We start from the raw sequence: 7,020 nt of genomic DNA on the forward strand, positions 1-7,020 counted from the left end.
TTGAGTACACAAATCAGATAGTTGAGTAGCAGGACATTGATATAGTGCAGAGTTCATAATATCTTGTTGGAGACAATCAGCATCTATTGCACGAAGCTTGCGATAAGAAATGCTTTTTGATTGAAGTAGAGGCTTGTTTACAGATAACATACAATGAACAGCATAATAGAACGTTTTCCAACAACCGGGGTTAAAAATTCTAATGAGTTTGCTAATATGCTAATGATCTACGTACCGTACTGCCAGCTAAATTATACCGAAATAATCTGCGTGAAGAAGTTTTAACCTTAAAATGCTAGTCTTATTGCACTTTCTGTGAACTTGTCTTAATTTCCAGGAATGTAAACGAACTCACCGTTAAAACGCTTGCCATTCTAAAACGTGCTTACAAAACTATTAACGCTATATTTTGGTTTTAAGAGAAGTAAACTTGCTGTTGCTGGTGCTGGCCTATCTCCGGCTTTTCAGAAGTTTCATATATGTAACTTCTCAGAAGCCGGAGATAGGCCAGCACCAACGAGTTTACTTCTCTAAAAACTCACTAAAATTGATACAAGATTTTTATAGAAGTTTTATTCAACAGCAGCGTTTGTAAAGTACAAATCTTTGAGTATAAGTGACGATATACCAGCTCGCTATAACAGTCGAGACTGAAGATTTGATTCCATTTTTTAATAGCTTAGTTATTCTTATCTAGATATTTGTCCACCTTGCTTAAAACGGCATCTACTTTACTCATCGTTTCCAAAGCCTTTTCACACATTTTCTTATGTGCAGCTTGGGTTTCTGCTGCATTGTCAACCTTCCTCTTTTTAGATACCTTGTTCGTACCGGCAATGCAGTCATCTTTTTCATCAAACTCGCTCTCGCATGATGATGACGCAACATACTCTCCCTCTTATTTGTCCTTCACTGCTTGTCTTCTCTGGGAAGGTGTTTTCTTCTCTGCATACTTCATGGAGTCTATTGGTTCAGTCGGGAAAGCCAACATTTTCTTTAAAATGTTCTTCATTCTGGTTATCAGTCGACTTGCCAGTGGGCTCTACGGATAGAGTGCCACAACATGATGAGGGAGTTGTGCCTCTAGGATTCTTTCTTTGCAGTACTGTAGGATTTCAGGCCACTCTTTGCTACTACATTCGTTGTAGCATTTAGAAATAAATTCAATTTCCTTTTCACCAACATTAGCACGCTTTGGTAGTGATCCTATCACAATTAAATTTACAAACCATAAGTTGAAAACGATAATAAAATTAATTTGTCGCAAAAGTCCAGAAATGGGCTTTTTAAAAATGGTTCACTTACCTAACCCACGCGAATTTCCCGGTATTGGAGAATCTTTTTGTGACATTTTGACAAAACGTTTATCAGAAATAATCAAGTAAACTAGCTAAACTCAATTGTTACTCGATGGGCACTGAATGCTCAGAAAATTCCGAAGTGCAAAACTCTAAACTGCCTGAACTAATTACAATAACGGTGTTAGTTGCACGCTTCGATTTTAATTATTCAAAAAATAGAAGTTTGACTGGTAGTTACTGTGAACTTGAGATGCAGTTCAGGATATACGTGTCCTGCTTTTGCAAATACTAGCAATTTTGATACTTCTGTCTGCTTTCCAGCCTCCGTTAGGCATACAAAACGTGCCGTTAAATAGACGTCTTCTTACAGGCTTCCGTGGCAGTGGATTTGATGGCAGGGATGTGTTCTCTCTAATACAAAGACAGCCATGGTTCTTTTGGAGAAATACAGGTGAAACCCCACAGTCATTTCTGCAGCTAGTAGCAGATGTTTCTCCAGCTCTATTCCGTTTAACAAGGGATGGATTACCACGTCAACGACTAGGACGCTCACAACTCAACATCACGAATCAAGTTCTATTAGCTTTAATGTGGCTACGCAAATATCTGCATGTGGAAAGTCTAGCTCTGTGGTTCGATACAGACCCATCAACTGTTGTGCGAATTATATACAGAGTCATACCAGAGATGTGGAGGTATTTCCAAAATCAAATTCGCTGGTTAAATGTAAATGAATGGGCCAACATGAGGGGAAATTGGCCAGAATTCCCAAACGCAGTGGGCGCTATAGACGCAACCCTGCATGAGATATACCGACCCATAACAGAGCCCCAGAGATCGCTCTATAGTGGGCACCGTCACTACCACTGTTTCAACACCCAACTTATCATTGATACCCTTGGACACTTGAGATATGTTCAAGCCGGGTTTCTTGGTAGTACACACGATGCGACATCTTACAGGCTGATGACCCACATTGGACCAGGACAGCCTCTGGACCTACCACAAGGTGCAAAACGTCTAGCGGACAAGGCTTATCCTGATGGTGGACCATTGCTAACGGCCGTAAAAGCAAATCAAATGCATTTGCTGAACCCCAGAGAAAGAAGGCGGGCAAGGCGCTTTAACAAGTGTCTGTCACGACGACGAATCAAGGTGGAGCATGTATTTAAAGAAATAAAAGTGTACAAAGCCATATCACAGTTATGGAGACATCCTAGATGGCTTCTTCCAGTATGTGCGGAGCTTGCGTCATTTCTTGCTGAACGTCGAGTACGCTTATTTGAAGATTTATAACAAACTAAAAAAGTATTTCTGTGTACAGCAAATTTCCAGGCTAGGTTAGTCCACTCATTTGTATTTTTTCAGATACAAACGTTGATGTTGAATTAAAAAAATAAAATCTTGTAACACTTGTTGAGTTTTTAATAAATTTAGAACGTTGAGTTCGTTTACATTCCTGGAAATTAAGACAAGTTCACAGAAAGTGCAATAAGACTAGCATTTTAAGGTTAAAACTTCTTCACGCAGATTATTTCGGTATAATTTAGCTGGCAGTACGGTACGTAGATCATTAGCATATTAGCAAACTCATTAGAATTTTTAACCCCGGTTGTTGGAAAACGTTCTAATGATCAGATAAAACAGGATCGTGTACAGTAAGGTTGGTCACAGATTTTTCATCAGATCTTGTAATGATTAGATCCAAAACGTGATTACTTTTATGTGTAGGTGAAACAAGATCAAGGACAGTCAGATTAAAACAATCGAGTAAATCCATAAAGCGATTAGCATTATTATCTTTAGTGTCATTGATGTGAAAGTTAAAATCTCCAGAAATTACCAGTTTGCCAGAAGATGTAACCAGTCGTTCCAAGAGAGTAGTGAAATCATCATTAAATAGCAAGCTATTTGAAGAGGGTGGACGATAAACAATAACAATACGATAAGTAGACGATTGATGATGAAGTAGCATTTCCATAAATTCAAAAGACGTGTGAGACATTGTTACATGATGATTGATTTTCAGGCTATTTTTATACATTATGCCAACACCTCCACCAGTACGATTTTGACGAGGAACATGACAAAACGAATAACCAGTAGGACAAATATCACGCACAATAAAATCAGAATTAGTATTTTTTAGCCAGGTTTCAGTTATAGCGAGAATATCGATGTCTCTTTCAACAACATAATCCTTAATTAAAAGAGATTTATTGTTTATTGAACGAGCATTTAAGAGACAAAATTTCATGTAGTTTGCAGTTGAGGTAGAAATTGAAGCAGGTTCAAGTGATGCAGGAATTTTAATGTTTGTTGTTGAAGCAGGTGATGATGAAATTGTAGAACGATCTGTACGATGACCACCTCGCTTGCCACGAAATCGAAAAAGCTTTAATTCCTTAAGAGCAGAGGAGCAGCAAGATGAAGGAGCTTTTGTATTACGGCGAAGTTCGAAAAGATTTGCTCTTGAGTATGTTATTAACGGCAGTTGACGGTTAAGATTTGAATTTCCAGCTGTGGAATCCAGGATTTCTTTATTGTAATTAAGGACCGATGTTCTGTTATGGCCATAAAAGACATGGGATAACACAGGTGTAGATGTTAAATGTTGTAAAGAAAGACGAGGCGTATCCAATAAACGATGATAATTATTAGTGTGATGAACCATATGAAGTCGTTGAACCGTAGTCTTGAGGTCAGAGTTAAACGAAGAAGGGCCAGGATTACGATGAATATCCATAGAAATAGTAATATCAGTTGGAGGATCATGACCAGGAATAGATAATGAAGTATAACCATGCTTAGATATTTTTCCAACGGCAATACGAGACTTGTAGAAACCAGATTTGAGACGAAACGAAGTTAACTGACAAACATTCCAGGGAGATGAACTTGAAACCACTGAATTAATCACTAAACCAAAGTGCAGAGATTTACTTCTTTCAAGATCCAAATGACGATTAATGTTATAATTATCAATATAAGAAAAAAGGACTACATAACAGCGACAAACCATAAAAAACAATAACGTATATACAGACAAAGAATATGTGGCTGCCATGTTAGGCGCCGGAAGTATTATCAAGTATTATTATTAATGCTAATCTTCACTATTGTCTTGCTATTTCCAAATGGTTTTTAATATTTGAATATAACTAAAGAGATTTTGAAAAGACTGTGGTAGTTTATGTATGAAAAGTTATTAGGATTAGGATCTATTTTACGACATTCTAAAGCTGATACCATTCATGAATTCGCGTCAGTGAACATTTTATATTTTAATTTCGGAGAGTAGTTTTCACATGGGAATTCAGTTTCTCCCTACTATTATCCCATTCCATTTGTTTTTTCTTTTTCTTTGCTTTTTAAAAAATGTTTATCTGGTGAAAAGTATCATTAAACTTAAGAGGAAATGTTTTTCAATCATGAGCAATAATGGCAAAAAGTGCCAAAAGTAGACCTTCGTATGAGTTTTGATCTCAATTTTCGTTTTGGGTTAACTATCAAAACCTTCTTTTAACAGCTAGAAACTGATGTACTACGATAAAATGCTTGTTTGAAGTGTTTGTTGCATTTGTGTTAGAATGTAGCTTTGTCAGGCTTTTTTATAGAAAATGTATGGGAAATAAGCAAACGAAGGCCTAAACCTCATTTTCGATTAACATTTTTGCTTTGGGTTAACACTTTGATTCCACTTTCATCGGTCATCTCCACTTCCAAACAAGAACAAGTTAAACTTTTCGAATAACAAGATTTTAGCCTTGTTCAACAGCCTTTCTCCAAGAAAATAGTTTTTGGCGCTCACCGCTTGAATACGAAAAGAATTCTCTCTTAAACTCAAATTTTATGAATCAATAGTTTGGGAATTCGGGAAGATTCTATTGGGGATTTTCTTAAAGGACGTGAATTTGTTCAGTTAATAATGTACATTGATTTGAGCCGAGTCGTGACATCTAATGAACTGCGAGGGATGGAAACAAGAATGGTACCTTGATTGAAGTTAATGGAAAATCAGTCATTGATTTTTTCATTTTAATGAAAAACTTTTTTAAAACTTTTTCCGTTCAAAATTTAATTATTTGAATTTAATTATTTGAATTTTTCGTGTTGCTTGACTTGGTTATTCTGCCAAACAGGAAACTCATTATCGCAATGTGATTTTTCACTGAGAACTGACCCCAGTTTTCGGGTTGTTGCAGATAAAGAAAAAGGAGAAAATAGAAAAGTGGAATTCATTTTATGCATTTTTAGCTTTCAATATTACTTCTGAAAGCCATTGCCCTTCAATATCTTAGTTTAGTTTAGTTTATTTATCACAATCGTTGCATTAATTCTACAAAACATAAATCATATAAAGAAAGAAAGAACTGTTGTGACTGGAAAAGGAAACAGGACTCACGTCCCAATTGACATCCATGCCCAAGAAGTAGAGTGGTTTTCAATAATCTATGAAACAATTGAGCGTAGATACAATATGGGGAGTATGAGTATACAATATGAGTAATTTAGAGCGAGAATGGAATTTTTCATGTATTCCATATAATCTATAATTACTATTTTAACTTTATTTTTCATGTAAAATATTCCGAGAAAAGGAAGAAAGAATGAGAGAATTCACTGCAGAACCGAGTGAGAAAGAAAGATCAAGTGAGACTGAATTTTACCACTGTGAAACGGACAGACAGACTTTTTTGATATACAGACGTCCTGATAAGAAGACTAGAATCCATCAAGCTCCTTAAGCGCATGCCTACTCATTTTTTAAAGGTTTCATTATTTTATCGGTTTAAATTAAAATACAGTCTCCTGATACGATACTATTCTATGTTATTTATAATGCTGTCTTAAATAGACAAGAAAAGTTAGAAAAATTTTCTTCTAATTTTTCTTGTCTATTCAATACAGCATCATAAACCTCTGTTAAGAATGCCGACCGGGTCGGTTCCAAGGTGTTCAAGCTACCTATAATCGGGTCTGAAGGTCGTATTGTATTTTGACTGACTTGGTACCAAATTTTATGAAAAGCAAAAATGACTATTTTTTTGTATTCTAGAGTTAAAAGAACACGAGCGAACAAAAGAACAAAGGGATACAAGCTAAAGATCATATGACGACCAAGGTACCAAAAAAGTTGCAGGTTTTTTATTCATCGCGAACAAAGAACAAAAAGCTCTTTTAATAATTGGATCTTTTGTTCCAGCACGTTCTTTTGATCTCTAGAGCTGCGCACGTACTTAGATTATATTTCCAGCAAAGGGTTAGGAATTGCTGTCTGAGACTGCTCTGTTTTTTTCCAGTTGTAGTCCCAGCAAAACATTTTTCCATGAGTTCATATAGTTTACTGCGTGTTCATTGGTTTCTCTTAAGAGTTCATCGGGGCGATGAAAATGTTTACCCAATTCTTTGTCTCGTGCTTATGATTGCATAACGTAATTCAACGAGCTTAAAACGCTCTATTGGCCAAGCAAACACGTTGAAGGAAGAATGAGAATTTCTCCACGAAATTAAAAAAAATTTGGTTAATTTGACTTTAATTGAGGCTATGTTGTTTAGTTATATGTATTTATTACTGCTGGTGTCGGGTTGGTCTTTAGAAGTGGAGTATCGTGGTCATGTTTGGTGTGCAGTGGATTGGACAATCTTCATAAGAATCGGGGGGGGGGGAGGGGGTGCGACATTACTGGGGATTTGGGGATTAACTACCACGAACCAC

Source organism: Actinia tenebrosa, unplaced genomic scaffold (assembly GCF_029948245.1).
Source record: "Actinia tenebrosa isolate PJP-AT-01 unplaced genomic scaffold, QUT_ActTen_1.0 PGA_scaffold15__27_contigs__length_11533743, whole genome shotgun sequence".
Taxonomy (NCBI): Eukaryota; Metazoa; Cnidaria; class Anthozoa; order Actiniaria; family Actiniidae; genus Actinia; species Actinia tenebrosa.